We start from the raw sequence: 14,651 nt of genomic DNA, 5'->3' as shown, positions 1-14,651 counted from the left end.
TTTTTCCTGATTCTTAGTGTCAAGGGAGCCATTAAGTAAAATTCTTCTCTCTTCTTCAAACTTTAGTTTGCTCTGGAATCATTACCCATCTAGAATTGTATTACTGAGAAATGTTTTTACTTGACTGTGAACTGTGATGTTTTGTTACACATTGGTGCTGGGGTTCTTAATTCATCCATCATTCTAATTAACATTTACTATGGCTCTGATTTCAAAACTCTGATTATGGTGGTTCTTAGAAAAACCAGACAAACATAGATAGCATTTAACCAGAAGTCTGAAATCAGGAATCCATAATTTGAACATGTTTTAGAGAAACACATTGACTTGATGTGATTACTATATATCTATACGATCCCGGCATTGAAAGAGTTAACTACTTCTGTCTGACTTCCACCTATGTGTTCGAGTAGACATTAACTGAAAAGAAAATGTCTTATTCAACCTACCTTTATTAATAAAGGCACCTATTGTCAAACACTGTGTTAGTTGCTGATCTTTAATTCCAAGATCATACTAAAAAGCATTGGTGTAAGATTGTGGTTATGTGGTTATGGCCATTTCAAGTCTCCCCGACCAACTGGGAGCCACCATAACATTGGCGGACATGTGTTTCGCTTGGCTTTTCTACACACTGGATGGAGTGAAGAACAGAAAGGGATTGCTTCAGATTCCTTAATCTTGGTTTTGCTGTGATGGCAGACTATAGGAATCATCAGTAAATGAAAGAGGGTGGGAGGGAAGGGAATGAAGCTTCGTGAATTACTCTTTGTCCTCCCAGATCTGATGATGATCCCCCTTGTAACTTGAACCATTTCCATCTAGCTTCTCAGGGCAGCAAGGAGCTTGTTAACATCACCAGCTGACCATGTGTCTCCTTTTCTCAACTCCATTTCCAACTTCGTGCTGAAGAAAAACGAGAACCTAGCGTGCATTCTGTGAAGAAACAGGAAGATGGTTGGGAAGTTGGATGATGCATGAAAAATATAATAGGTGAAAAGAGGACAGAGGTGGTTAACTCACTGGCGCCGGCGTTATTTTGGTGCGTCCATTGCCGACAATGGATGTCGTTCCGGGAAAATCCCTACTGGCGAGAAAGGATTAAGTGAGCTACTTTTTCTATACCTATATACACAGGACCACTGCCTTGACTCCACAAGGCTTACACATTTTGACTCCTAAAGTAGACCTCAACCAGAAACATCACCTAGCACATTGCCACTTGAGAGCATGTATTTGTTTTCATGTGAAAATTTACTAGGCTACATTTTCAGCAGGGATATGTGCATATATTTCTGTTTGCAAAAGAAATTGTTGCATATCACCCCTCATGCTGAAAATATACCCTAGACTTCATAGGGCAAAACAGCTGGTTACCAGTGGTGACTAAGTGTAACTTGACTGGAATGTCTTCATTCATTTGGATCATAAGAAGAGGAGGTAAGGTTCCTGTGAACTTGGCAATTTCAGTTGCCATTAAACACCAAGAGATTGTGATGGTTAGTGATTCCAGAGCCTCTCTTATAAACACTTAGATGATAGGATGTGCATCTCTCCTTAAAATGAAGTCTGGGTATTTCCATTTGCATCTGGATTTAGATGATTTAGGGACAAAATTACCTACATGTGATAAGTTGAACTCTTTCTAATGACTACTCTTATTCTTCTCTTATTTCATCTTTATCTCAAGACATTATCTTTAATTTAGCAAATCAAGTATTTCCCTAGAAAGCTACTTATTAAAACTCTCTATGAAAAGTTAAAATAAAACATAGAGTTGCCTAAACTGAGAAGTTTTGAGTCACTGCTTGGATTTTCACTCCATCACTAATATTTTATGTGAAATCTGCTGTGCAACATTTGAACATGAAATTATGTGTCCTGGATTTCTGTGATAACTTTTGAATTCTTACTAAAGTAAGGTTATTCTGTATCCATAAAGATTAATATTACTTATCCTTTAACAAAATTACAATTGCCCCTAAAGAATACTGTTTTAGCTACATCTACATTAAAATTTTTAAATAAATGTCTTGTTTGGTAAAAGGCAAAAATTTATTAGTGGTCCATTTTTTAAACAAATACTTTCATCTAAATCAAGGGTTGGCCAAATCTGCCCCACTGTTTGTTTTTGTAAATAAAATTTTCTTTGAAACACAGCCATGTTCATTCGTTTATGTATTATCATCTATGGCTGCTTTTGTACTACAGTGGTAGAGTTGAGTAGTTGTGACAGAGACTGGATGGCCCACAAACCCTAAAATATTTACTATCTTGTCCTTTACAGAAAAAGTTTGCCAACACCTGATCTAAAAGATAAAGTGCAGAATCTGGCTGCTCTAAACATTCTGGTTTTGAATGAAGTCATTTTCACTTTACTCTTTTGGGTGAGCTCTTAATTCTGTTTCCCTAAAGACATAATGATCATGTTTCTATTGCTGCCCATGAAATTAGTTTTTTAAAAGAAGTCTTGATGCTGTTTAGGAAGTGATTTGGATGTACAACTATCTTGAGAGGTGGGAGGGTGTATATGTTATAGAATTTCCAAGCTAGAAGTGATCATTAAGGAATATTGTTATTCCCTTAGGACTGTGACCAAGTCAGTCAGAAACTTGAGACTGATTTAGTGTAGATGTAGGTAGTATAAGTCTTATAGTAACCATAATGAAAACATACATTTTCCTTCTTGATATTTTAAACTTTTAATTATGATATAATTTCAGGCTTAATGAAAAACTGCAAGAATAATATTCTGTACATATTCTAGTGACAAGTCTAGAGAAAATTCATTGAAAAATTCCTCTAAACTTTTCACTGAGATTCCCCAGTGTTAACATTTTACCATAATTTTTTTTTTATTGTTTTCTGTTTCTGAACTTTAAAAAAGTAAGTTACAGCAGAGGCGGTCAGATTGTTTGAGCCCAGGAATTCAAGACCAGCCTGGGCAACATAGCAAAACCCCATCTCTACAAAAACTAAAAAATTAACCAGGCGTGGTGGCACGTGCCTGTAGTCCCAGCCACTTGGGAGGCTGAGGTGGGAGGACTGCTTGAGCCCAGGAGGTTGAGGCTGCAGTAATCCATGATGGTGCCACTGCAGTCCGGCCTGGATGACAGAGTGAGACTTTGTCGGAAAAAAAAGTAAAAGAAAACAACAAAACAACAACAACTAAGTTATAGATATGATGCCCCTGGATATTGTGTATTTCCTAAAACCAAGGGTATTCTTCTGTGTAACTTTAGTGTACTTATCAAAGTCAGCAAATTACAGTGATAAAATACTATGATCTAATCATCAGACCTCTTTCAGATTTTGCCAGTTGTTCACATATCACATAATGGCCTTTACAGCAAAATAAATAAATAAATAAATAAATAAATAAAAGGCTGAGAATCTAATATGGGAGCAAGCATTACATTGAGTTGTATGTCTCCTTAGTACCCTTTACTCTGAAATAGTTCTTCAGTCTGCCTTTATTTTTTATAAAGTTCACATTTTAAAGTATTTTTGAATTTTTGTAGAATATCCCTCAGTTGGGTTTGTCTGAAACTTTCCTTTGGATTCAGGTATACATTTTTTTTTGTCAGGAATATTACAGTAGTGTTCTTCACATGGTACTGAATTTTCCCATTACTAGCATTGTCAACTTTGATCACTCGATTAAGCCGATTAAGCCGTAGCCTGCCAGACTTCTCCAGGGCAAAGTTACGATCTTTCCCTTTATAATTAAAAAGCATCACATATGAGCAACTTTGGAAATATGTAAATATCCTGTTTTTCATAAAATGTATCCATTAGATTTAGCATCCAGTGATTTGCTTGAATTACTTACTACTATGGTGGTTGCCAAATGGTGATTTTCTAATTCGTTATTCTTTTTACTTTGTTTATTGGACATTCTTTTGTAAGCAAGTTTACTTATTCTCCTATTTGTTCATTCATTGATATATACTGTTTTACTCATAGATTCTTATTTTACCCAATTGATTATGATCTATTAACTTCATTATTTACTTGATGCCTTCATTGTCCCATATTTGGCCAGTAGAAGCCCTTTCATGTTGGCTTTTGTGTCATTCTGACATATCTCCATTATTTTCTCTTACCTTTTGGCTACAATATGCTGTTCCAGGCTCATCTTGTACTATCCCTTCTCTAGCCCTAGAATTGGTCATTTTATCAAGAAGCTCCTGTTCCTCGTGTTGGGAAATGTTTTTAAAACCAATATCTGGATTCTAGATGAAGTTGTTGATACTGGGACATTGTTTCTAGGACCCGTCAGCAGATTGTATAAAATATGCCTCTGTGTGTGTGTATCAATTAACATGTATGTACACACAATGTACTTCACCACTCTAATCTATCATTTGTTTCCATCTGTTAATCTGACACCATACCCTCCTTTGAATCTTTTGAGATTCATTCTGTAATTCTCATTGTTCATTTTTCTTTTGCCTATCCCTTAAAAAGTTGTATTTCTTGGGGCACCTGAGATTTATTTTGTTCTCCATGTTAAATAGGGCACAGCAGGCCGGGCGTGGTGGCTCACACTTGTAATCCCAGCACTTTGGGAGGCCGAGGCAGGTGGATCACCTGAGGTCAACAGTTCAAGACCAGCCTGGCCAACATGGTAAAACCCTGTCTCTACAAAAATACAAAAATTAGCTGGTCATGATGGCAGTGCCTGTAATCCCAGCTATTGGGGAGGCTGAGGAGGGGAAATTGCTTGAACCCCGGAGGTAGGGGTTGCAGTGAGCTGAGATCGCACCATTGCACTCCAGCCTGGGTGACACAGTGAGATTCTGTCTCTAAAAAATAAATAAGGCACAACATCTCTTCTTTGCTACTTTTAATTCAGTCTCCTGCTATTTCTTACACTTTTACAACATTTATCCTTCTTGCTGTCATTCTTTTCGCCTTTCATGTTATCCTTCATTATGCTACAGTATTTTAAAAACACAGATGTGATTAACAGGAACCTCTAGTAACATCTCAGAGACTCCATTACTCCAAGAACAAAGCCTTTAGTGTATGATAGAGAAAGTAATTCCATGTCTGTCTCAACTTCTTGCCTAGCAGGCAGTTTCTCTTTACATACTCAGTGCATGAGGCACATCAGTCTTCTCATACATATTCACCTCTTCATGTCCTTGAACATACTGTTCTCCTTGCTTGGAATACCGTTTTGTTTTGTTTTGTTTTGTTTTTCTGAATGAGTTGCAGTTCATGCTTTGTCCTTTTCTGTACTTCTATACAACTGTAATAATCTTAACTGATTACTGAAATGTCCTGTGTAGATGCTTGTTTCCTCTCACTAGACCATGGAATTGCTTTCTTCAAAGGCATGCGCAATTTTTTAATCTTTGTAGTAAGAGTTACTTTTGTTATGGCATCTTGGGAATAATGGTTATTATAAATTACTTCTTACTAATAGTGAGTGACTACTGTGTGCCCCCTATCATCTGTGCTACATTCAGTAGCTAGAGCGATCTTTTGGAAATACAAATCCCTTCATCTCAGTTTCCTATTAAAATTTGCAAATAGTTTACCATTACACTGTTAAAATTAAGTTCATTTTTCTTAACTTGGCTCGCATGCCTGGCATGGTGTGGTCTGCATTTATTTCTGCGGTCTCCTCTCAAGCCATTCTAGTCAGGCAGTAGACCTCTGCTGCTAATATTCACACACATACACTCATTCCTGAAAACTCTTTTGTTTTGGATATCTCTTCTCATTTAAATTTCTTCCTTTTCCCCCCCGGAAAGTCTTTCCTGTTTCTCCAAGATAGAGTGTTTGTTTTGCCCTTTGTATAGGCTCTCACAACATCTTTTCCAGTCAAAGGCAGATAATATTTTATAGTGGTACATTGAATGAAGGAAGAGACTGCTTATGTCTTGGTCACTTGGGTCTTCCCAGTGTCCTGTGAAGAGCTTGGTAATGTAGTTTGACATTTCATAAATATGTGAATGAAAATATGAAGAAAGTCAATCTTTCTCTGTGGTACCTTCACGCTTTCTTTCATACTGCTTCTCGAATCCTTGGAACATATTTTTTATTTGATAGATGGTCAGAAAATATTTTCATGAGCACATTGTAATCTTTTCAACCCTGTGAAGTTAAGTGATGGGGTTTTTATCAGCTGTAAAATGGAATCAGGCCCATGAGGTTGTAACTTAGCTTTTAAATGACAGCTGACAATTGACTCATGTCTTCTGATTTAAATGCTGCATTCTTCTTCCACTCCCTTTTCTGGTCCAAAAAATAACTATTTCTCTGTCTTTTCTAGGCAGTTCATGCAATTGTATATCTTTGGCAAATACTTTTTATTCTTAATCTGCTTCTGATTTAGAAACTATAATACTGAATTCATTCTAATATCATAAAAACCATTTTAGTGTTTTGTTCAAGTATCTTTTTTCCTTTAATACTGCAGAGAATTTTTTTTTTTTTTTGTTAAAAGAGATGGAGTCTCGCTCTGTCGCCCAGGCTGGAGTGCAGTGGCGCAATCTTGGCTCATTGCAAGGTCCGCCTCCTGGGTTCACACCATTCTCCTGCCTCAGCCTCCTGAATAGCTGGGACTACAGGCACCCACCACCATGCCCAGCTAATTTTTGTATTTTTAGTAGAGACGGGATTTCACTGTGTTAGCCAGGATGGTCTCGATCTCCTTACCTCGTGATCCGCCCGCCTCAGCCTCCCAAAGTGCTGGGATTACAGGCGTGAGCCACCGCGCCCAGCCTACTGCAGAGATTTTTAATCTGTGATACATAATTGAACTTCAGGAGATTTTTAGAACCTCTAAAATTACATGTGAGACTATAGCATTTCTGGGGTAAGGGTCCATAAATATGAGCAGTTTCTCTAACAGGCATATATATATATGTGGGTTGAGAAAGGAATGAACTGTGGTTCAAAAAGTGTTTTCTAGATGATTTGAATATCAGGAGGGCTCCTACTCTTAGCTTGGTAGTGAAGGATGGGTAAGGCTAGAAAAGAGGGTGGTTGGGGGACCAAATTTAAAAAGAGGCAGTGAACTGGGGGGACATTTTAGGTATGGCACTTACTGAAGAACAACATTTAGAAGTTGCCTCGTGAATAGCTATGGTCTTCACCAAGAATACACCCATAATGCACAAGAGTCTTTGGTACTATGCTTAGGACTTTTTCAGAGGCATTTTATCTTTTTTTCTTCTTTTTTAGTTTTAAAAACAGGCCATTTCTGCACATGAGGCAAAGTATGAAAGACATACGATGAAATGTTTCCTCCCTACCCTTGGCTTCCATCTGATTTCCTGGAGGCAATCAGTTTCTTGTGTAGCTTTCCAGAGATAAGTTATGCATATTATGCATATATTTTACTTTTTAAAATAAAATTGGCAGCATTATTCAGCTCCTTTTTAATGTGAAGATTACTTGATATCAGTTTATAAAGAATTTATTTTTCAGAACTACATATTATTTTATTGTATAGATACACCATAATTTTTTAAATCATTCTCCTATTATAGCCATTTAGGTTGATTGCTTGCTTTGCCTTAGCAGCAAGTAATTTTTACCGAAGTCATTTCACACATTGACACGTAGGAATATGCATGTTGGCTATGTTACTAAAAATTAGTATTGTTGAGCTATAGTCTGTGTTACTTGTAATTTTGATAAGTATGGCCAAATTGCTTTTCATAGTTATTATATCCATTCAACTCTCATTGGCAGTGTATATGCGTAAGAATGAGAATTTCACTACCCCTGGGCAGCACAAGTACTGTCAAGTTTTATCTTGGTCAGACTGATAGGCAAAAATGGAATATTGCAGTTTTGATTTAATTTTTCTGTTAACGTATTAGATATTGAACATCTTTCTGTTTGTATTTCCTACTTTAAGAACTTTGTTCATATTCTTCACTCATTTTTCTTAGTGGCTGAAAACTGAACAGATCTTGTTACCTTTCATTTCTTGGGAGCCCTGCTATTAAACGTTAGAGTGTTTCTTCAGGGGTTTAAAAGAATAAACAAAATTATTTCATTCCCCTTTTCTTCTTTCCCTCTCACTCTTTCTTCCTCTTTCCCACTCATGTATGTGATTTTATGAAACCCTCCAGACATGTCTAGTATCTTCTAAATTTTCTTTCCGGTTTTTCCAATCAAATCTCTTTGACCTACTTGAGCTCCCCCTCTACTCAGGTGCATACTTGCTAGGTCATAATCCTTCTGTTTTCCCTTTGGCCCTCTTAGCCTTATCTCTCAGTAGTATTTCATATTTCTTTAATTCTGGAAAATTTATCTGCTTAATTTTGTAAAATATTTTCTTCTTTCCTAGAATGCCTTTTACCTGAAGTTGGCACCTGAACTTCTGGGCTCCATAGCTTTGCTTTTCTATTTTCTTTTTATCCATTCCTGCTGCGTTTTGTCTGTTCTTTTAGCTGTGAAAGTGGCAGTTTACTCACAGTATTTGTGGTTTTTTTGTTTTTGTTTTTGTTTTGTTTTGTTTTTGAGATGGAATGTCAGTTTGTTACCCAGGTTAGAGTGCAGTGGTGCTATCTTAGCTTACTGGAACCTCAAACTCCTGGGCTCAAGAGCTCCTCCTGCGTCAGCCTCCTGAGTGGCTGGGACTATAGGCATGGGCTGCCATGCCCAGTTAATTTTTTCATTTTTCTTTTTTTTTTTTTTTGAGACAGAGTCTTGCTCTGTTGCCCAGGCTGGAGTGCAGTGGCAAGATCTCGGCTCACTGCAAGCTCCGCCTTCCGGGTTCACGCCATTCTGCTGCCTCAGCCTCCCAAGTAGCTGGGACTGCTTAGACACCCGCTACCATGCCCTGCTGATTTCTTGTATTTTTTAGTAGAGACAGGGTTTCACCGTGTTAGCCAGGATGGTCTCTATCTCCTGACCTCGTGATACGCCCGCCTCAGCCTCCCGAAGTGCTGGGATTACAGGCGTGAGCCACCGTGCCCGGCCCTAATGTTTTCATTTTTCTGTAGACGAGGTCTTGCTATATTGCACAGGCTCCTGGGCTCAAGCGATCTGCCTGCCTTGGCCTCCCAAAGTGTTGGGATTACAGGTGTGAGCCTCTGCACCCAGCCTTGTTCATAGTCTTTTTTTCTCTTTCTCAGTATTGCTGTCATTTGGGAAAATGTTTAGGAAAAAAGGTTTGGTTGGCCTATACGAGATTTGATCTGTACTTGTTAACAAGGAATAAGTAAATCTAGTCTTAGTTTTCAAAAATAAATCTGTTATTACAGAACAGATAATCTGATCTATATGACAAAAGGTGGAAATCTTACTCTTGTAAATTATTTTGGTTTTTTTTTTTTTTTTTTTTTTTTTTTTAAGACGGAGTCTCGCTCTGTCGCCCTGGCTGAAGTGCAGTGGCGTGATCTCAGCTCATTGCAAGCTCCGCCTCCCAGATTCACACCATTCTCCTGACTCAGCCTTCCAAGTAGCTGGGACTACAGGCACCTGCCACCATGCCTGGCTAATTTTTTGTATTTTTAGTAGAGAGGAGGTTTCACCATGTTAGCCAGGATGGTCTTGATCTCCTGACATCGTGATCCGCCTGCCTTGGCCTCCCAAAGTACTGGGATTACAGGCGTGAGCCACCGTGCCTGGCGAATTATTTTGTTCTTGTAAGTGTTGTTTAGCTCAGGAACAGTCTAAACCAGTGGTAACTTTTTTTTTCTTGTCAGAAAAAGATTTCTTATAAATTATTTAATAATTTTAATCCTGTTTCTATAGTATATTTTTAGAGTTTATTTGGGATGTATTAATGAAGTGCTGCATTGCTTCCAATGAGTACTTTTTGAGCCTTTTGTAAGAAAACATTGTAAAATAAGCCATGTGACCTGGTAGTAGTAGGTAACTTGTTCAAGTGTTTATTAATAGAAAACATACTATATGGAACATGACTATTTCAAGTTAAAGACTCTACCTTTTACTTTTATTTGCTTATTTTTTTATGTATGTTTTCTGTCTTGGCAATCTCCAGCAGTATCACTATATGTTATTGTTTCTTAATTGTTTCTTAAATTTCCCCAAATTGTGATCTTTTGCTTTAGCCTGTTTCCTGAATTTCAGATGTATATTTATCACTCTGACGCTGGAAATACAAAATGTTTTGGGCTGTAGGTGAGGCCTTTGAACAGTAGTTCTTTCCAGGGATAAAAGTGATTGATGGTATAGTGATAAAAAGCATAGGGTATATGCAGTACTTTGAGTTTATGTAGCACTGTGTAGACGATTTCTATAAATTAGAAGTAGAATTTCACTTGTTGGTCCATTCAGAAAGGAATTGAGTGCTGATTATGTTCCAGACACTGTTCTTGGTGCTAGAGATATAGCAAAGAATAAGACAGTAAGGGCCCATAATAATTATAGCTTGAGTGTGTGTGAATTGTGTGTGTTGAGATTTGCACCTAGACACTAAAGAAATAAGAGGATAATATGTAAGGAATATCAGATGGAGTGTGGAAGCAGATTCTTTTAGGACTATCTGAGGGCAAGATCAGTCCTAGAACCATAGTTTCCTAACTTACAGAATATCAAACATACCAGGCATAGTGGCACGTACCTGTAGGCCAGCTACTTGGGAAGCTGAGATCGAAGCATCCCTTGAGCATGGGAGTTTGAGGGTGCAGTGGGCTATGATCACACCACTGTACTGGACATGATGGCTTCCAGCACTTTGGGATGCTAAGACAAGAGGATCACTTGAGGCCAGGAGTTTGAGACCAGCCTGGGCAACACAGCAAGACCCCATCTCTATACACACACATACACACACAATATTAAATCTTAGAACATCCACAGTCATTGTCTTCAGTATTCTTTAACGGTAAATGAAATTTTGAGACCTTATAGATCTGAAAAATGTCCTTATCCTATTCTCCTTTGTTTGGCAGATAATATAATTATCATTTGAAATGTTCTCTTATAGTATGTGAGTCTCTTGAGTGGAATATTAACAAAGTAAGGTGATTTTGGCCGGGCGCGGTGGCTCAAGCCTGTAATCCCAGCACTTTGGGAGGCCGAGATGGGCGGATCACGAGGTCAGGAGATCGAGACCATCCTGGCTAACACAGTGAAACCCCGTCTCTACTAAGAAATACAAAAAATAGCCGGGCGAGGTGGCAGCGCCTGTAGTCCCAGCTACTCGGGAGGCTGAGGCTGGAGAATGGCGTGAACCCGGGAGGCGGAGCTTGCAGTGAGCTGAGATCCGGCCACTGCACTCCAGCCTGGGCTACAGAGCGAGACTCCGTCTCAAAAAAAAAAAAAAAAAAAAAAAAAGGTGATTTTACATTAAGGGTTAACATGAATGAAGCCAATTTAGACAAACAGTTTCTGTAACAGACTCTGTGGCCTGTGGAAGTGACATTATTCCAGACAGACTCAAGTATCACTGAGACTAATACTATTTATTCACAAGACAGAATGATCTTAAGAAATGTCAAAGTTATCCTCAAGTGGCTGCTTCCTTCTCAGCTTTCAATATTGTGGGACTTCGGAAAACTTCAGTTGTATTTTCAGGATCCCACTCTTTTTTTTTTTTTTTTTTTTGAGACAGAGTCTCACTCTGTCGCCCAGCCTGGAGTGCAGTGGCGCGATCTCCACTCACTGCAAGCTCCGCCTCCCGGGTTCACGCCATTCTCCTGCCTCAGCCTCCCGAGTAGCCGGGACTGCAGGCGCCTGCTACCGCGCCTGGCTAATTTTTGTATTTTTAGTAGAGCGGGGTTTCACCGTGTTAGCCAGGGTGGTCTCAATCTCCTGACCTCGTGATCCGCCCGTCTCGGCCTCCCAAAGTGCTGGGATTACAGGCGTGAGCCACCGCGCCCGGCCAGGATCCCACTCTTAATATATAAAATAAGGAGGAGAGAGTGTGTGTTAGTTGAGTAATCTGAGTTGCCAGCTTAAATTTTGTATGTAGCCTTGACTATAAAGAGGGAGGATCAAGTTAGGGACTCCAAGTGCTTGGGTACGTATTGATAGAAATTGTTTCTCATATGATTAGGCACACAGTAAATAGTAGCTCCTGGTCATTAGTCAGTAGTAATCATTTTGTGAACATCAGAATACATTTTCAACTTAGTAGTGGATCTAAACTTTTGAATGTAACTAAGAATTTATCTTTGAGAAGCGTTTCTGGTGGTACATTAACTGCCACTACAGAGTGAGTCCCCAGCTTGAGGTCTATGTAATAAATTACTTTAAATGTTTGTAATGAATGCTTATGATGCCAAGATACTATGCAAAATAAACTAGGTCAAAATTGTGTTATTCTTAGTTGGACCCTCAATACATCAGTTCTAAGTACCTTTTGTGAATGAACCTGCTGTCTTTTGGAGTGCCTAGGTTTACAGATTACCTAATGCAAATATTGTTTCCAAGCTTCTTAAGATTAGCAGAATACCTTTTTTCCCTTATAGTGTGGGTAGATGGTAATAGGTGGCATTCTTACTTTTTCCTGTCTGGTAACCCCTCTAAGAGGCAGATAGAGGAGTAAGACACACAGAACTAAGAGTGCCAGCTTGCTCCTTTCTCTCTTTATTCCTGTTTCAGTATTACCCGCAGCTAAAATTGACAACTCAGTAACTTCAGATGTCCCTCATAGTAGCAGATGGGAATGTATCCCCTCTCTAGAGGCAAAAGCAGATCAAGAGAAAAGAGAGCCCAGATGTCTGTTAGCTGAGGGCAGACCTACCTAGTTTTTTCTCCCAGATTCTCTCTTGTGGGAAGGGGTGAGTGAGGATGTTAAGAATAGCCAGTAGTTCAGTAGTTCTCAACCTTCTCTGTGTATCAGAATCATCTGAGGAGCTTTTAAAAAATATGCATATCTGCCGGGCGCGGTGGCTCACGCCTGTAATCCCAGCACTTTGGGAGGCCGAGGCAGGCGGATCATGAGGTCAGGAGATCGAGACCATCCTGGCTAACACGGTGAAACCCTGTCTCTACTAAAAATACAAAAAATTAGCCTGGCGTGGTGGCGGGCGCCTGTAGTCCCAGCTACTCGGGAGGCTGAGGCAGGAGAATGGCGTGAACCCAGGATGCAGAGCTTGCAGTGAGCCGAGATTACGCCACTGCACTCTAGCCTGGGCGACAGAGTAAGACTCTGCCTCAAAAAAAAAAAAAAAAAAAAAAAAAGAGCATATCTGGCACCCACTAAATCAAAGAGATTTAGATTCACTTTGTCTTGGGTGGTATTTCCATGAAAGCTTCTTGGGTGGTTTAATTGTACAACCAGGGTAGAGAATCACAGCTCTAATGAAAGTCCTTCTACATAGGAGAGGTTAAGGGGATGGAGGATGTCACCTACATTTGTACATAAATCTCAAAATGGTACTCCTTCTCAAAATAATGTTGTTAGGCACGTCCTGTGTCATCTAGCACAGAAGATAAAAGTACTCTGGAGTTAGACTGTCTGGTAGCATCATAACCTTGGGCAGGTTGCTAAGCTTTTTAAATAAGTTTTCTTTTTGGAAAATTGAGGTAATAGTACTTACCTCATAGGGTTGTTTTGAAGCTCAAATAAGATAATATATTTGAAGGGCCGGGTGCAGTGGCTCACATTTGTAATCCCAGAACTTTGGGAGGCCAAGGTGGGCAGATCATGAGGTCAGGAGTTTGAGACCAGTCTGGCCAACATGATGAAACCCCATCTCTACTAAAAATACAAAAATTAGCCAGACATGGTGGCACGTGCCTGTAATCCCGGTTACTGGGGAGGCTAAGAAGAATCACTTGAACCTGGGAGGCAGAGGTTGCAATGAGCTGAGATCACACCACTGCACTCCAGCCTGGGCAACAGAGACTGCCGTTCAAAAAAACAAAACAAAAAGATAGTCTGGGCACGGTGGCTTACACCTGTAATCCCAGAACTTTGAGAGGCCAGATCATGAGGTCAGGAGTTTGAGACCAGCCTGGCTAACATGGTGAAACCGTGTCTCTACTAAAATACAAAAATTAGCTGGGCATGGTGGTGTGTGCCTGTAATCCCTGCTACTCAGGAGGCTGAGGCAGGAGAATTGCTTGAACCCAGGAGGCAGAGGTTGCAGTGAGCTGAGATTGTGCCACTTTACCCCAGCCTGGATGACAGAGCAAGACTCCATCTCAAAAAAAAAAAAAAAATCTATTTGAAATGTTCAGCATGATACCTGGCACACAGTATAAGTGCATAATTAATTATAATCATCATCTTTATTAATTTGTCAGCATGCATATAGTATTGGAGGCTTAAAATTTTTTTTCATTTATATAGATTTCCCTGGATCTGTGCAGTCCACATTGATAATTTTTAATGGCAACTGAATATTACATCATGACCTTTCCTCAGTTGTGTGACGTGGCTTATTATTTTTCACAAATATTGTTAGAAGCAACAATTGTGGAGAGGAGGCCACACAGGTGTGGTTAATATTATGAGATTCCTCTGAAGGGAAGATATCACCTTATGTACCATTGAGAGTGTGTGGGCTTGTTACTGGCCCACTTAAGATGACTGGATAAGAAAGTATTGTGCCCAATAGTTACTCGATGGACTATGGAATAGTGAAGAGCTGTTAAAAAACAAAATAGGTTCTAGGCCTTAGATAACACAACAAGAAAAGGTACTTAAAAGCCTTTAAAACAGTTCACATTTCTCAGGATCAATTTTAGTACAGTGATCA

At 39.3% G+C, this 14,651-nt stretch overlaps 1 protein-coding gene across 15 annotated transcripts in view; it reads left to right on the top strand.

Annotated features, from left to right (window-relative positions):
- Positions 1–14,651, top strand: part of SETD2 (SET domain containing 2, histone lysine methyltransferase) — a 154,847-nt gene that overhangs the window by 87,810 nt on the left and 52,386 nt on the right. For 2 of the 15 annotated variants that reach the window (XR_013413845.1, XR_003727278.2), the window contains exon 13: positions 826–993. The exons of 11 other annotated variants lie outside the window; for them this stretch is intronic. The gene's annotated coding sequence lies outside the window, so the exon portion shown is untranslated. Of the gene's footprint in view, positions 1–825; positions 1,043–14,651 lie in introns of all 15 variants that reach the window. 2 more of the 15 variants (XR_013413847.1, XR_013413846.1) reach the window with 1 other exon arrangement.

This window comes from Macaca mulatta, chromosome 2 (assembly GCF_049350105.2).
Source record: "Macaca mulatta isolate MMU2019108-1 chromosome 2, T2T-MMU8v2.0, whole genome shotgun sequence".
Lineage (NCBI taxonomy): Eukaryota > Metazoa > Chordata > Mammalia > Primates > Cercopithecidae > Macaca > Macaca mulatta.
Note: the sequence above shows the minus strand (reverse complement) of the source record. Positions and strands in the feature narration are given on the sequence as shown.